The following is an 18,599-nucleotide window of genomic DNA, read 5'->3' on the forward strand; positions in this document are numbered from 1 at the left end:
ATAAAACGTACGTTTTAATTCGCCCCTATACATTATAGGTACCCATTTAACTTGTTATTAAGATATAAAAAAGCAGGAAAAACTAATTAAAAATATAGAAGTACATAGTATAGACCAAGGGGTACGGTCGCCTATGCACGCAACAAAATGTTAATCTACTATTTTTCTACCTACTTACTTCTAAACAAATTCAGTGTAATAATTTGTGATGATAACAAGCTACTTGTTGAAAGCTTGTACCATCACCTCAAACCCACGACTCACGACAATTAGTTAACGCAACGCGAAAATAAATGCCATAGCCAAAATACGCGAGAAAATATTAGGGAAAACATGAAAATCATTAATCACGAGCCAAATAAATCATCGCGTACACTGACCATTACGTAACGCGCCCAGTTACGTTTTCTTTAATTTCCCCGCTGACATTAGGCATGTGCAGGATAGCAATACAACAAATAGCACCCTCACCGTACGCGTGCAATGATGAAGAAAAGGATAGCTGTATTCACGTGTGTTCATGAAACGCCGCATACGCATCGCTACGCTGAAAGCTTTCGACTCGATTATCTTCAGTCTTGAATTAAAGCTTATGGTGTGCGGACGTTTGTAAGTGCGACTACTTCTCAAAAAACTCGCTCGTTTCGACGGATTAAGAACTAAACCGTACTGAAGTGTTCGTGGGTTGGTGCTGCATTCTCATACTTACTAAGTGACTTTGATATCTATTTTGACAATTGAAAGTGAATTTTTCAGACGTTACAGTGTTTGCGGATGCCCCGTACGGGGATTGTATTCATTCCAAGAAGCTGGTAAGTCGATTTGTGTTATTTTAAGATATAATTAAATATAGAACGTTGGCATGCATATGTTTATGTGTGAACGTAATTAAGAAATAATGATTCATAATTCTAGGAATTGATTTTAGTCATATTTTGTAAGTTTAATTTAAGATTTCGTTTTCAGCATACATTCTATAGTTTCTATGATAAAGTTGGGTACAGATGTAGTGGATAATTGTTTTTCATCGTATTTTCTCGGAAACGTTAGTATTTGTCATGCAGCATGAAAACTAATGCTACTTCAGTCAACCTCAGTACTTTTTGTACCGAGACTAACTGAAATAGCAACACGTTCGTACGTTTCCGTGAAAATACGATGGAAAATAATTATGCACTACATCTGTATATCCATAATCAACGGTTTTGCAAGTACATCATTATTTGCATCATTTCCTATATATGTATATCCATCTCTTTAAAAAATATTGATCTTTCAGTGGAACTGTCTGTCAAATTATTTGTTATAGAATAGTGACATTTGACATGCCTCACATTCTATACAGAGTACCTCATGCCACAATTTAGGACCATAGTATTTGTCTGACATTAAAAATCTAATGTAAATATGGATACTGCATTTAGTTCCGTAAAAATGCACGCATTTTTTAAATTTTGAACTGAGGATTATGTAAACTGTAAAGGCAAAACTTAATTACTTATTTTACAAAAAATAAATGTTCCTACTGTTCCTTAGTGTAGTGTTTATGTATTATGAGAAATCCGAAATTTGGCAGAGGATGAACGAAATGGCGCCAAATACATTAACAAGACCTGTGGTTACTTCATGATGAGCATTAAAAATACAGGTGTAAATACTAGTCAACGGAAGGCATGGGTGGGTAATGGTATTGCCCAAAACACTAATCCGAAAATATTGGGACATCCCTTTCCTGTTGCCGCGAAGTTGGCAGATAAACACAACATCATTAAAATTATAAAGGATGTGCATTCTATCACATCACATCCTTCACAAACGTTTAATCTTTTCGTAAACCGGATGATTACATTAATCTCTCCAGTCACAACGTATTAATACTATACTAAATTAAAATATTTTATTTTTCGAGATACGGAAAAACGTAAACTAAATTTTATTTTTTAATTAGTACCTTAGGTACCTACCCCGGCGGAAATTAAAACTAGTTAAGTAACGTATTAATCATGGATCGTGGTTATGTTTACCTACTTGATGTCATCTAAAACTAGGTACCTACCTACTTAGGTCGGATACAAGTTACAGTATCCTATGTAGGTACTACGACTATATGTATGTAAGTATATATGGCAATAGTACATAGGATACTGTAACTTGTCTCCGACCTACCTAGTACATGGCCTACTCTCGTATAGAGGGCGTTGACGGTTTCGTTTGTTATTTATAATTTTAACGCATATCAGTTAAAGAACATGGGTCAAAATCATAGACATATATGAATTTCTCGTAGTTTCTTGATGTAGTGCTTATTGTAATGAATGATCCGATATTGAAAGTGGTGGCTGACATTAAAGGCGTATTCTGATTTTAATAACGAACATTTCTTGAACCAAAAACATCACTTTTTTTGACACTGCCAGATCAGATCCATAATTAATCCAAATCAAATTCATAACCTGTTATTAAAATCAGAATACGCCCGTAAGGCACATTAGTAGGATATTTAATGTAACATCGTCAGTAAATGTCGCCATTATATGTCGCATTCGCAATAAATACTCGTATACTAATAATAAGCGTAAGGATCGATACCCGATACAAATCCGCCATTTCCTATATTTACGAATTGGTTTGCCAGACTGGCCAGACAACAATCCTACAATGATAATTCGATAAATAATGGTATTATGAATTATCATTGTAGGATTGTTGTCTGGCCAGTCTGGCAAACCAATTCGTAAATATAGGAAATGGCGGATTTGTATCGGGGATCGATCCTTACGCCTACATTTTTCAAATTCACTTACTTATCCACTAGCAAAATTGGTTTGCCAGACCAGGGAAAAAAACTGCTTTATCTCAAAATATAAATATTTTAAAATAATGAATTCTCTAAATACGGCTTGGTGTTTGACATTGCTAAATAATTTAAGAATACTAATTCCTTTTTCTTACCAACCGTCCGAAGACCTTTAAGCGGCAAAAACGTGGCATTGACACATTTAAACAATTAAAGTTACATCTCAATAGGGCTGGCAAGGTCTGAGGCTTCTGCCGGGATTGAAACATGGGACTTGGGCCCTTAACATTCGGCCCGCGTGCAACACGTGGCAAACAATGTGTTTTTGTTGCTTCAGACAGGGAGAGCTGTGGAGCAGAACGGTTTATTTTTTTACTGGGTAGGTACAATAAATTTCAGACTACCCAAAGTAAAAAAAAAATTTTGATTGTTTTAGAGGTGTTTTTAAACTGTATTTTTGTATTCCTTAACCAATTTATAAAAACATTTAAACAATTAAAAGTCTGTTTACTGTAGCTAATAAACACCTTTTTGGTAACTCCATTTTGTTTTTTTTAAGCCTCGTCTTTTCGTTCCTAATTAAGTACTTGTTAAACTCAAATCAAATAAAAACGACAGATATTTTGTGGATGGTGTGGGCGGACAGTGTAATTAAATATTTAGTGCGAAATGTAAAAATAAATTTGTTCTAATGTAGGTGTCTTCCTCGAGTTTCTTGCAGGGTTTTAACGACCGATACATTTAAAGTGATATTGTAAGGTTATTACTTATAGCCACAGCTTTTTATTTCTATAGCCACTATGATCACTAGTGAAGCTTAATAAACAATGTCATTTCTTAAATTATGTGTCTTTAATATGATAACAGCTCTATTAATTAAACATTCAAACACTGCTAGCAAATAAATATAATTAACATGTCCTTTATATGCTTAGGGTATCTCTTTCATACATAAATGATTAACATCTATCAGGAAGGTTAATTTATTTAAATGTGACTAAGCAAGTGAACGTTTAATGTTTGCTTTTATTTAAATGTTTAGAGTGATACACTCAAAAGCAATGAATTCTACGGTCTTTAACCACTATATTAAGTAATTAAAAACATCTATTCGAATATAGGCTGTAACAAAAATAGTGGGGATCCGTTTAAGGGCATATTCGGTATCGTGTTCTTTTTTCCAGGTCGTCCAAGTCGGCTAACCCTCCATACAAAGGTCTAAAATTTTTCGCGTCAAAAATGTTTTTTTTTTCTACATTTTCCTAATCAGAACACGCTACGGAATATGCCCTTAAACGGATCCTTAGTATTTTTGTTAATGTTAGTATAAAGAAAGGAACTAAACTGCAGTCCAGTACCTAAACAATTAACACTACACATTATTAAAATGCAGCTAGATTTGCAGGGCGCATTAGTCATTCTAAATAGTAAAAAAAATGTGGTGTTAAATATAAGACTCTATTATTACTCTGTTATCTGAATACCAGGGAACGTGTGCCTCGCACGTGGGTTCCGCAGCTAGGCACAAACAGACAAAACTCGATAATCTTCACATTATTTTGTCACTGAGGACCATACTTGCAACATCTTGTTTTACTCCATTAAGTTCTAGATCTTGAATCTTGTGCTTTGCGGAATAAGCTTGCTAATATAATTGTACGTTGAAGCATCATACGAGCTTGCGAGCGTCATCAGAGTAACGTTCACATCATCACATCTGTCAGTAATCGTCACGTTTACATGTAATCAAGATCTATCCGTCAATCGTCATACAGGCCTTCGCAATCGTAAATTAATCCTAAGAAAAAATATTGCCTGATTAATAAGTGTTAGTTTTTGTTCTTCGATTCGACATTTATACATCTCTTTACAAACGTATTACTAAATAAGTTAAATAATAAATAACTTATTTTGTAATGTGTAATAATAATAATAATAAATGGGACCCGATGTAGACCTGCTCGCGTCGGTGAACTGGTTACGATTCGGGGACCTCTTCGGAGAAACCGAGGGTTTTGCCTGTGCAATTGCGGACGAAGTTATGATGACGAACAACTATCGGAAATATATCCTGAAGGACGGTACGGTCGACATTTGTCGGGCATGCCGCCGTCCCGGAGAGTCACTCAGGCATATCATTTCCGGTTGTTCTCATCTTGCTAACGGCGAGTACTTGCACAGACATAATCTCGTAGCCAGGATTATTCACCAGCAGCTTGCTCTTCTATATGGCCTTGTGGACCGCGAAGTACCGTACTACAAGTATTTACCTGTGCCAGTTCTCGAGAATGGTCGTGCCACGCTCTATTGGGATCGATCTATCATCACTGACAGGACTATTGTAGCCAATAAGCCTGACATCGTGCTGATAGATCGAGCGCAGCGCCGGGCTGTGCTTGTCGACGTCACCATCCCCCATGATGAGAATCTCGTGAAGGCCGAGAAGGACAAGTCCAGCAAGTACCTAGACTTGGCTCACGAGATAACCGCTATGTGGAATGTTGACTCGACGATCATTGTTCCTATAGTCGTGTCAGCGAACGGTCTCATTGCGAAGAGTCTCGACCAACACCTAGAGAGACTCTCGCTGGGTGGTTGGATCAAGGGTCAGATGCAGAAGGCGGTCATCTTGGACACGGCGCGGATAGTCCGCCGGTTCCTCTCTCTGCGGCCCTGACCACCGGCAGCTTGGACCCTGCCCCGCTGCCGGCGGCACCCTAGGTTAGGTTTTTTATAATGTGTTTATATATTTTTTTGTAATGTTTTGTAAGTGTTTTTATATTTTACTTTTATACTCATATTGTAAAAAATCTAACTTAAGAAGAAAGATAAATAAAGAGATAATAATAATAAGCCCGCAGGGCAGCTTGTAGCGAGCTGTTGGAGAGTAACGACCCCACGGACCCGAGTGCTCCCGAGAGTCGGTCAGGGTCTCCGTCTCCGGCGTGTCTTCGCCGGTCGTAGTGGACCCCAGGACCCGCAGGACTCTCAGCTCTGGCTTGCCTTCATTGGCTGTCCAGAGAGGAGTCGCTAGAGCTATATGCTCCAGGGGTGGAAGTGAAAGATGCATAAGACGCGAGTTGGCACAGTGGCTGTTAATAGCCACTGGGTAGAAAGCGGCGCACACCTCTCGACACCCCTGAGCCGCTCACACCGGTGTTGCTCCTGGTCGTCTTTACGACGGCAGTTTCAGGGGCCCATCCAGTCAGCGGCTAGTCACCGCCTGCCTCGATTACGTGTACAGACATTGTTATGGCAGTCGTCCGGACCTCTCAGCAATAGCCCAATTTTTTTACCAGCCAAACTTCAATCCATAGACCGATATACTGTTCACTTTTTCTACAATAGTCCCAATGCCTGCTGCGACCGGTTCATGGGTATCTATTGCCGCGCCTGTGAACGAGTTCCAGCAGGCGTTCTACATGACATTAAAGCTCTCCAAGGGGCCTCTACGTGTTAGATCAATATCCCCACGCAAGCCTACCAAAAGACTGGGATTTATAGGCCCGTGAAATCCAGGGAGATACAAAAATAATAATAATAATAATATAATTTCTTTATTCAGATTTCTATGATCCATTGGTTAGGTTAGGTTAGTTAATGTATACACATTAGATACTAAGTTATTTTTTATTTACACACATTTTCACCTTTTAATTATTTAATAACGATATAAGGTACTTAACTGCATTTTTTTACAAAATTGTAGGTATCATTAAAAAAACAACGACAATAGTATATAATAGCAATTAGGAATATCATCCTAAAGTTATAAAATAAAGAAACGCCGTTCGAAACTAATGCATCATGCAGTGTTTCTGTACTTTAGGCACATATTATGTATATTCTTTATTTTTTTAACATTGAAATTATTAGAAGTAGGTATAACACGATAAATAAGAAATATGTATAGGTAGTACATTTCTGAAATCAAAGAAATGATAAAATTTAGGCCAATACGAGTATTTCATGCACAATTGCACATTATTCGCCAGATTAGAGTGTTCATAACTGACGCAAATTGTCAAAAAGTTTAATTGGACGTAAGATTTGTATAGTGTTTAAAATAAAATAATTCTTTGAACTAATACATAGGCATGTTGCACGTACCTATGTTAAAATTACAAGGAACAAACTGTTGCTTAGAACTCTGTAGGTATTGAGATTGTTGCAGTAAAATGCGTGCGTACATTTCTCATTTCATTTTGCGAAAAGGGTTAAGGTAAGCGTCCAGATTCCACTCGTTATTACTTATAGCAAAAGAGTTTGCTGCTTATATGATTATGGAGGGTATACTTTAGTTATTTACGATACAAGTGCGGAAAAGAGGAAATTCGAAACGAGTGGCGATCAATTAAAACACGACCGCAGGGAGTGTTTTAATTCGACACGAGTTGCGAATTACCTATTCGCACGTGTATCGTACAACGTTTTACAGTACATATGGCCCTTTAAACTTTCGACATATGCACGAAAAGTGCTATTTGACGCACTAGTGCGAGAAAGTAGCACCATATGTACTGTAAAATATTATTTATTCATACGTTAGTAATAATGATCAGCGTTTTCGTTGTTATTATTGTTTTTAAGAAAAGATTTAAAGTGCTATCTCTATAATAAAAGTGTGGAAACAGCTGAGTTTTGATAATATTTTCCCTAACTACTTACAAATTTCGTTTGAAATTTCTAAGAGTGGCTGTGTTATTCACGTTTATATTTCCTTCCAAGAAAATGAATATGAATAAATTGGAAAATAGACTGGTTCGCCTAAGTGAACCAACAACCGTTGCAAACTCGTATCACACATATTTATTGCGCGTGTCGATTTTCAATCTTCTTACAATGAGTTACGCTTGTCTTTATAATTGGACGTGATGTGAACTTACACTTTTCATAGATATTTAAGTTTATGAACGTGATATTGGGAGTTATACTGTTTCAGAGAATCGCCTACGCATTTGAATCATATGAGCTCCGGTAAATAAGAGTATGATGTTATCGCTTTTTGCACTGAGTGAAAATAACTAAAGTACAACAGAGCATTTGTTTTATTCATTGTCAGTATTGTCACCTACCATTCATCATTCGCTTGCCCTTATCCCATTCATTTCTTCCATGCCTCTTTCTCGCCCGTCATCTTATCACTCACTCGCATTCGTTTCATATCATCTCTCACACAGTCCATCCACCTTAACCTCGGTTTATTGTCACCTACCATTAAACAATGAAATGTGTTTTTTACCTATGTGTAGCAAGAGTTTGCTGGTTAGCTATTGATTATGGAGGCTATAAGATTATTTATACATAGGTACGTTAGCAATAATGAGCAGTTTTCGTAATAACATATTTCTTTTAAGAAAAGATTAGGTATATTTGGTATTAAAAAGGTAATCAACACAGTTTTAGAAAGTTTTAACCTCTGGCGGCCCAATATACAAGGAAAATTGGCAATTCAATTTAAATCAATTGTATTAGAAAATAGAGTTGAATTTGTTTGTATTAAAATCGAACGAAACCATACAAAAGCAACGGCACAGATTTAAATCCATCCAACATTTCTTCGGTTTCAATGACGGTGCTGCCCTACCCAGCCCGTATAAGTAAGTACCTCTACCCTGCACTAGCGTCGTGCTCATTTCTGTTTCTTATAATTTTACATTTTTCATAATGACACTTGTAAATATTCTTAATATTAATACCCAATATAATAAAGTTTTCATTGACGAGAAAAAAAAAACAAAAGCAACCCTATTCAATATATAACTAAAATTCGAATTTCATTGGAGGTAATTTGTACTAGTATTAGGACATTGAACCCCAAGAGGATGACTTTTCAATAAAAAAATAAAGATTTAAAATCTTTAAGCATTTAATTTTATGAAAAAAAGTTAGTAAAAATATACTAATTATATTTTCCGAACCAAACTCAAAATGATATGACTCAGTTTTAATTAATAATAATTAATTAGGTAAGTGGTCAAAAACATACATATGTACTCCTTTAATTACACCATATTAGCTGCATTATGATATCAATGTCCTTCAAGTTCAGCGTAAAATAGATAAATTAATAAAACAAACGACTTTTTGCTTATAAGAATAGTCTCAACAAACACGTAAACAACTCAAACGCCAATCACTCGAACCAATACTCACAAAAAGAAAAAAACCGGACAAGTGCGAGTCGGACTCGCCCACCGAGGGTTCCCTACTTTTTAGTATTTCTTGTTATAACAGCAACAGAAATACATTATCTGTGAAAATTTCAACGGTTCATGAGATACAGCCTAGTTACAACTATTAAATGTACGGAACAAGGCGCATTCCAAATTTGAATGCTTAGTTCAATTTAGATCTCTCTTTTCATTGTCGTAGCCGTTTTATTTTAGACACATTGCGACCAGTACGGTCGCCCTTTGCATGCCTTCATACCATACCATACTGGGCCTACTGTATAGCTTATTCATAAAAAAAAAATCGATTTAAAGAGTCGTTTATTTTGTGATTTTTTTAAAGAGTGGGCGAGTGTAGGTGTGTTGTCTAAAAAAAACTTATAGGTAAATGTAGGTCAAATGAAATAGGTATCACAAGGATTGTCTAGATTTATATTCGTTCACGCTTTTCAGACATTTGTGACTTCTTTTTACTTGTTTATTAAGGTACATATATGATTTAAAAAAATATACATAATTAAATAAGAATATCATTACAAATTTGTTGTTAAATTTACTATTTTTAGGGTTCCGTACCCAAAGGGTAAAAACGGGACCCTATTAGTAACTCCGCTGTCCGTCCGTCTGTCTGTCTGTCCGTCTGTCCGTCTGTCACCAGGCTGTATCTCATGAACCGTGATAGCTAGATAGTCGAAATTTTCACAGATGATGTATTTCTGTTGCCGCTATAACAACAAACACTAAAAACAGAATAAAATAAATATTTAATTATTACTTAAATATTTATTTTACGACAAACGTGACAACAAACGTGATTTTTTTGCCGTGTTTTGCGTAATGGTACAGAACCTTTTGTTCGCGAGTCCGACTCGCACTTGGCCAGTTTTTGTTTACTATTAATTTCCTAGTTGCGTAAATTATAATCAAATTATTTATTTTTATATTGTACCCGGGGCGGGTACAAGTTAGGCCATTGAAACTCATTCTTGGTACAAGTTCATTGAATTACCTTGAATTTTAATTCGCCTAAAATATAAATACGTAGTTTATATGGGATGTAGCGTTGGTTTTGAGTCGACCAAGTATAATGGACATGCGTCGCATCCCTAATATATAATAATTGACATCTTTAACGATTGATAATTTATTGGACTATTAGAATTCCGCCGATATGTCTGTAAATAAATAGTGAAAAACTATAGTCAGATTAAAGTTTTTGTTAGTACCTATGTAGGTATAGGTAGTTAGCGAAGTTAATAGCTATATGCAACCCTAAATATTTATGTTAAAGTGCGCAAATTGTTACTTATACAATATTGCGAGGGAATATGATGAGTTTTTTGATGTCACTTACTGTTACGTATTGTGCGTGGTGGGCAGAACGACGCAATTCAATAATTATAATTAACGATATTTCATGGAGGCCGTTAAATATTTTTTTATTTGATTGAGCCGTAAAGAGCTGCTAGGCAGTTGTCTAAGGTGAACTAAATATGTACATGTTTAAGGGTACTATAAATAGGTAAGTTCTTTTCTTTTATACAATTAAGCTTCTAACACACGTAGTTACACGTGTACCTACCCATGAAATTATTTAAACATCGTATTACAAATGAAATAAAGCTGACTATTATCAATGAAAATACTATAATATATGCTCAGTTCAAAGATTGATAGATGCTAGTCTAGACGCAATAATCCATCAAGACCCCGCAATATCCGCCTTGCTTCCTCATGGCTGAACGATATGAACGAATGAATGAGTAAGCGATGTGAATGATAATCGTGGCAAATTGGACGTGTTAGTATGTACCTTAACCTGACCGATTGACATATGAACGGAATTTCTGTTGTGCAGTTACGACAATTAGCGGTTTGCGACACTACGAAGAATTATATCATATGGGACCGTAAAGTTTTCCGATAATCTTTGTGGGTTTTGTGGGTTTTTTTGCTTTTTACTGCCACATCATAGCTACCGATTTTGATCGTAATGTAATAAAAACTAATAATTTATAAAACAATCAAATTTTATCGTAAAGGTTGCATAACTGTAATCATACTAACGTGTTTATTTTACTATATGTACTGCTATGTACATAAATATAGTACAGTAGTAATGTATGTATGCTGAGATGGCATACCTCCCTAAGCCCTTCTTATTGCTTTCTAATAGGTCCGAAATATATTATGCCAGTCCATTTGAATCTTTGAAAACTTTATAGTTAAGGAAGGACGAAAAGCGCTAGTTCAATTATTTAATACTAAATTAACAAAATACAACTAGAACGGACTGCATGTCCATAAAATAAATAGGTACTTATCGTATGTACACATCTGTACCTACACTTTAGGATAAAGTTTTTTCCCTTTTCTACTTTTACACAATTAGAAAGAAGGTTTTTTCATTTCGTGGAGCTCATTGTGACTAACATACTACTCATGTTAATTTTGATTGTTTAAAGGCAGAACAAGCTTAACTACAAGACCCCGATAAAGGCGCATGTTCACTAAAAACCAAAAATGTTCAAAAACGATTCAAAAAGTTCTTCAAAAGTAAAGTGTCTTAAGAAATAAAACTATGAAAACGGATTATATCGCGTATATTGAATTTATAATACATCCCGACGTTTCGAACTCTTTACAGCGTTCGTGGTCAACGGGTGACTGAGGAAAAGTTACAAAATGCAAAAATACCCACATACTAAAATAATGAACAATCATAGACTACAAACTTTAAGGCTGGTTGTACGTGCAAAATCGGTTCATAAGGCTAGTTATACACATGTCCCGCCGAGTTTGTTGCCGGTCCCATATTGGGATACCCTCCTACAATTTAGGAGGGAATTAAATCTTCTCGGGTCCGTGGTGTAGGGTTGGAGCCGGCATAGTTTTTTATCGCGTATATATATATATATATATATATATATCTTTACTTGAAAAATAATTATAGTGTATAACTAGCCTTATGAACCGATTTTGCATGTACAACCAGCCTTAAAGTTTGTAGTCTATGATTGTTCATTATTTTAGTATGTGGGTATTTTTGCATTTTGTAACTTTTCCTCAGTCACCCGTTGACCACGAACGCTGTAAAGAGTTCGAAACGTCGGGATGTATTATAAATTCAATATACGCGATATAATCCGTTTTCATAGTTTTATTTCATGAGTAACTATCGCGGTAACCGAAGACAATATTATAAAGTGTCTTAAGTTGAAAAACGAAAACATTCTTGATTAGTACAACATAAAACTACTGATTTAAGTCCAATTTTAAACGTTTTACTGTTTAAATAGGTCGTTTTCGTTTACTTTGTAAGTGACTAAGGGTGACCACACGTCACGATGTAACTCAATGCATTTGAACGTGCATCACGATGTCATTAAATTAGGGACAGTAATGTCTCTAAATCTCTCTTTAATGGACTTTTCCGGATTTTATGGAGAAAGGGGTTGCCTTGTTTAGAATTTTATGACTGTGAGAACGCGCTGTTTTTTCCAGTTTACTGAAATGTTTAGTAACGCACAGATATGTATCAAAAGATAATCATTGTAGTGGTTTAAGACTTTTGATGCGAAATAAAAGCAGAACTGCTCCGTGTATTTGGCAAACGAAAATTCATTGACAACCTTAGGCGTGTATTCCTGAACTTTGCTGCTGTTCTGAACAACAACCGTCAAACTAATTCAATGAGACACAACCACGATTGCCTCAAATCACATGAGTGCCACCATTATCTTCGATTGTCCAACGACCGTAAATATTAAGACGCGCAATACGGACCGGACACGTCCATATATCTCACGCCAAATGCAACCTTGTCATTTAGGGCATAAAATCGAATTTCGATTGATTTTATATAGGCTGAGAAAACCTTTAGGTGAGTTAAGTTACAAGCCATATGCAACCTTGTCACTTAAACGTTAAAGTGGATTTTTGAAAAAACTGGTCGAAGCTGAGAGTGTCGTTTGGAGTCCGAATCGCGGATGAGACGCAATAAATTTCAATTAATTCTGTCGACAGTCGCACGGCATTGTCTTTAGACGTGGTTGAGATTTAGCTAGTCTTATGGAGGTACGTTGAGTACCGACTTTGTTGCATGTCCAAACATAAAGTATATAAAGGACCAAACAGTAAAATAAAAAAGCAGCCAAGTGCGAGTCGGACTCGCGCACGAAGGATTCCGTACCATTACGCAAAAAAACTGCAAAAAAACACGTTTGTTGTATGGGAGCCCCACAAATATTTATTTTATTCTGTTTTTAGTATTTGTTGTTAAAGCGACAACAGAAATACATCATCTGTGAAAATTTCAACTATCTAACTATCGCGGTTCATGAGATACAGCCTGGTGACAGACGGACAGACAGACAGACAGCGGAGTCTTAGTAATAGGGTCCCGTTTTTACCCTTTGGGTACGGAAACCTAAAAATGACTTCAAAATTTCATAGACACTGTACAGTTGCAATTAAGAAATAATTTTAGTTTCCCACACATAAACACAAACTTAAGTAAACGTACTTTTTAATTAATTTCATTGGTGGACAAAAGCTGACGAGCCTCGGGCAGATGTTCCCGCTTCAAACTCTGGCGTTGGCCGATAGTACGTTACGAAATTAAGTATAAGAAATTAATTCAGATGTTTATTGATAGTTTTTGGTTGTAAAACTTATAAATACCCCATATTATGTCAGAAGAGTTTCATAATAAAAAACAGATACCGACCGATTGCGATACCTACATAAATCAGTTTATATATATTTATACACAATATAATTTTTAACGCAAGTTTCTAAGACACCTGTACTATACTAAATTACCTATCCCGATTTGTGTTATAGATGAGTTATGAGTACCTAAATACTGGAGGTACAGAACACTTTGTAATGTTTAAAAGCGAGGATGACAAACGTTTGTCCCCTGCCCAGACGCTGTAGATTAAGAGTAGTGACTTACAAATACTTGCGTCATGAATAGAGTCGCAATATTGTTACAGTGTTAATCTTTAAAAACAGATATGAGCAGGGCGTAGTAATAATAAAAGCCGGCCTAGTGCGAGTCAGACTTGCCCACCGAGGGTTCCGTACAAATTTAATATGTTTTTAAAAGTATTTTTTATAAATTTATAGTTTTCAGATTTTTCCCTGTACATGTAGTGTAAGACGATATTATAAGTCTAGGTCAACGGGAAGTACCCTATAAATATTGATTCCCTTATGAGGGTTGAAATATTCGTTTTTTGCGACATAATCGGCCGTTTTTTTTGTACGTTAACTTAGAAGTTTGATTTTTTCACACCTTCAAGCGGCTGTAGACCTGAGTATATGGTTTTAATTTTAACTCGATACCATCACGCGTTCGGGTCTTGAATTCTTGACAGACAGACGGGCGGGCGGACGAATGGACGGACAACAAAGTGATCCTATAAGGGTTCCGTTTTTTCCTTTTGAAGTACGGAACTTACTGTTTCTAACAAACTCAGTTTTTCTTGAAATTAGCACAAACAAAGGTAAAATTAAATCTAACACGTTAAAGGTTAAATCTTAATACTTATTTCTGAAATATGATTGATTACGATATAAATTATGGTATAAAAACAATATAAAGATGAAATTAATATAATAATTTAGGTATGGCAACTTAGCAACGTATGAAACGTTAAATAAGAAAATTAACACTAAGTCCAGTTAATTATGTAGGTATGGAATGGATTTTGAAAACTACATATTTACAATATAAGAATTCGTGCACATGGAAAGATATGATAAAATATATTTATAAATACGATAGGTATAGTTAGATGAGGAGATTCATGAAAACTCTATGCCTCCCATGTTCCTCTAAAACATTAAACTGTGCGCCGTGAATGGGGCTCATTGTGCGTGCACTTGTACTTACCGTCTGGTTACAAGTGTCCTGCAGTGAAATGTCATTGTGTCAAGGCGCCATTGTGATCCTTCTGACCTTTTTGACAAGTCCTGGCTAGGCTTGGTATCCTGCTGCTGCTCCAAAGACGATAAAAATTGGAAATATTTGCCTAGGACAAAACTAATGTGCCAACCTTCTAAACTTATACTTATTTTTACAACATATACCGCGGCTCGTTATTAAATAGTTTAGTAGAAATAAGTTCCTACTTATTTCTACTAAACTATCCTCCTGTCTAGTTTTTTGTATTTTATATTTTTAGTATTTCTAGCCATCAGCTTTGTGTGGCCTAGCAATCCTAGCATTATAGCGATAACATCATCCCATTTCAATAATACATAATACTTACCGCGCGTAGAGAAGTCCGGCGCATTGACAGTCAAGTGCAACTGTGATATCAACATCCATCGGCTAAGACATTGATCGGTGGCAGTTCTGACTTCTGACCAATCTGACCGATTCGCTCAATGAAACTGAAGGACGCAAAAATGAAATTGAAGGATACTATACTGGCTCGCCGATTTCACTATAAAATTGTATACGATGTGGACGCTAGATGAGATTGAAGCCAATTAAGTACTTATTCTTCTAATCAAATTGTCAATTTGATCATCCCATCTGGACGGGCTTTAAGATTATGGCGGCTCCCCGACCATCACAGCCGCTTGCCGCCACCGCTCGTATTCGTGGCCACTAACTATGGGTTTATAGTTACAAAGGTGTTGGTCATGTTACGTTTTCGTATGGAATTTAAAACAGAGGTATAGGTACGGAGAATATATTTAGGCTCGCCTAAGAGTTTTACTTGCTCGCGATTAGAATAACACAGCCCTTGGAGTAGTCGCCGATGTGGCGGCCGCTTTACAGACGGTTTTTCAGACGCCAGTGCCCCAATGAACTTAGAACACGATTTATAGATTTATACCTACAAGCTTAATAATAAATGTTACTTATATGAGATGACTTATTGAGTTATGTACAGGCGTCAATGCCTAGTTTGATATGCACTCTTATAGATGTATTTAGAAGTTTGTTTACAGAAGTATTTATAAGTACTTATACAAAACAACTTCGTTGACTGTTCTGTTGAGTGTTAGGTAATAATAATCACATATCAAACCTGTCTCTAACATATAACATTCGCTAAACAGTTCTAATAATGGCTGACGTTTCCTCTCCATTGTTCAGAATAACGTCTGTCAAGACAGTCAAAAACGACCGAGTAGCAAGTCAACGACTTGGGCCGGAAGCTTCGATAATATTCCACCGGCTACCACGAATATAGATGATTGGTTGAAACACAATATAAGTATTAACAGAGTTTCAACTCGAAAGAACATCAATGCGCATACTTACGCATCTTTAACCTATAATACTGTAGTGCCTCAAAAAAAGACCTAGTCTGGAAAAAAATTACGCTTAGTTTCATATTGTTATCTCTATCACTCTTACTGCAAACATGCAAATATGAATGACAAGTCTTAAAAACGACTCCGTTTCTCTGTTTGGCTTTTGGATAATACGAGTATATTCTGTCAAGGAAAGTAGGTATCGCCGATTCTATTAATTATAATTCAAAGCTAGAAACTTTCTTAGACCATCATTATTACAGTTGAACTGTCATTGCGTATGAATTAATTTTCAGCAACCTATCCTCTACTCTGGTATTCATAAGTGATAGCATTTTAGTAAGAGTTAAAATACTGGTTACATACCTTGTGACCGAAGACCCTCTCTCCCGTCCTGGCACTCCTGGCCGAGCGTCCACCATAGACCAGCGCATGCGCATCACGTACAAGGAAGCGGAGATGGTATATAGCTAGAAATATTAATCGGATTTGATGGGAAAAATTTAGTAGCCTCTGATGTTAATGGACGTGTATGTAAATGAAGCCGGCGGGGAATTAATATTTATTCGTGGTCATAATTTAATTAAGTTGTCTTTTGATCATATACAGACAGAAAAACAAAAAAAAATGTTCTCCAATTAGAGCATACTTCCTAGTTGTGACTTTCATCTGCCGGTTTTCAGGTGTAGGGTAGGGTAGGAAACAGTGGCACGGAAAAAAATAGCCGTGTACAGTGGCTCACTCAAAGTAATTCCAACATGATAGAGGCGATATTGAGGCGACTGAGCCACTGTTCGAGCTGAGCCACTGTGTCCTACCCTACCCTACAGTAAAATTGTGAGCATTTTATTATGACTAAATTTCTTGACTTTTTAAACTCACTCAAAATGTACAATTTGAACGTATTTAAATGAAACTGAACGTCATATTACAAAGTTAAAAAAATATAGTACCTACATTTTCCATTTAGTTGCAAAATAATAATTTTACAGGTACCTATCTAGTTATATTTATAACCATAAACACCATTGTGAACATAACTATGTGCTATGGAAGGATAATAAACAACTCTGATAACAATGGTAAACAAAACGGCCATGTCGATTTTATGCAATACATTCACATCTCTAGCATTTTTCGCTATTTATTTCTCCATTTGAAATTGGTCTTTAGTTGCAAATACACAACGTTGAAATTAAAGTGAGAGAGCTGCGTCAATCATCCTGCTGTAAATAAACCGACATTGTTAAATGGTAATCAAATGACGTTTTGCATGTAAATGGGTAAAATATTACAGTCGGCATCGACCGCGGTTTTCACTTCTTATTTAGTAGGTGTTTACAAGATGTTAAGTCGTGATTTGTGCCTTGATTTGAATACACCACATTTACATTTATTTCGAAAAAATGTTATTTGGCTGTTGAGTCCATACTCAAAAATACAAATATTTGGACTAGGTAATAACAATATTTAATAAGTACTACCGGCGCTTGGGCTATTTGAAACCTATAATTGGATTATTTGAAACTGTCCATGAAGGAAATAAAAAACCGAGCTTTTTACAGGTACTATAAGACCTATGTACTATAAGAATAGTAAGTATACAGATTTCAAATGATCGTTCTAACTATTAGAATCACCGTACTATATTTTGACCTAAGATGACATGTGAAACTTAAATAAATCCCCACAATGACCCAGTAGCTCCAATTAACTTTTTTTTTGTTCATCATAAATATAAAAGCGTTGGGTATACCTCTGTAGGTAAAAGGTGGCTGTCAAAAGCTGCAAGGCTTAGGTACTATTCCTTCCAAAACGATGGCCAGTTGTTTTCATGCTCGCAAGCCAGCAGAAATCGGGTTCTATGGACCCTTGCCTTGTAGGTTATTTGTTGTCTATTTTGAGTCAATGTTTGTATGTAAATACCCTTGATCGTTTTGATTATTATGTACCTAACCATTTTCTTGTATTACATATTTCCTTGATCATGGATGTCTGAATTATCTATATTTAAGTATCTGTTATGAATTATACATATGTACATGTCACATAGTACGTACACGAATAACATGCCGTAAACGCGTTGTTTGAATAATCAATCACATTAATTAAACAATTAGCTCCTTGTGGCCGAGTCTAGATGACTAATGTCACCTTCAATACTCTTAAGTTCTGCAATAATAAACATACCTATTAAATATATGTCCAGACGTACCGCGTTCTTCCGCCAACTAACTTTTCCCCCCGTATCTACTTTCAACTCCGAATTCAGGAAAATGTAACCAAGTACCTACTAACCTAATTTTTAGCGAGCCAAATTTTATCCAAATGAGTAATAGAAACTTAAA

General features: G+C 35.9%; 1 protein-coding gene across 2 annotated transcripts in view; it reads left to right on the forward strand.

Annotated features, from left to right (window-relative positions):
• Positions 1-562: 562 nt before the first annotated feature.
• Positions 563-18,599, forward strand: part of LOC134745698 (fibroblast growth factor receptor homolog 1-like) — a 92,302-nt gene continuing 74,265 nt past the window's right edge. The window contains exon 1 of one of the 2 annotated variants that reach the window (XM_063679816.1): positions 563-812. The gene's annotated coding sequence lies outside the window, so the exon portion shown is untranslated. The remainder of the gene's footprint in view (positions 813-18,599) is intronic. The other variant, XM_063679817.1, reaches the window with a different exon arrangement.

The sequence above is a fragment of the Cydia strobilella genome, chromosome 1, assembly GCF_947568885.1.
Source record: "Cydia strobilella chromosome 1, ilCydStro3.1, whole genome shotgun sequence".
Taxonomy (NCBI): Eukaryota; Metazoa; Arthropoda; class Insecta; order Lepidoptera; family Tortricidae; genus Cydia; species Cydia strobilella.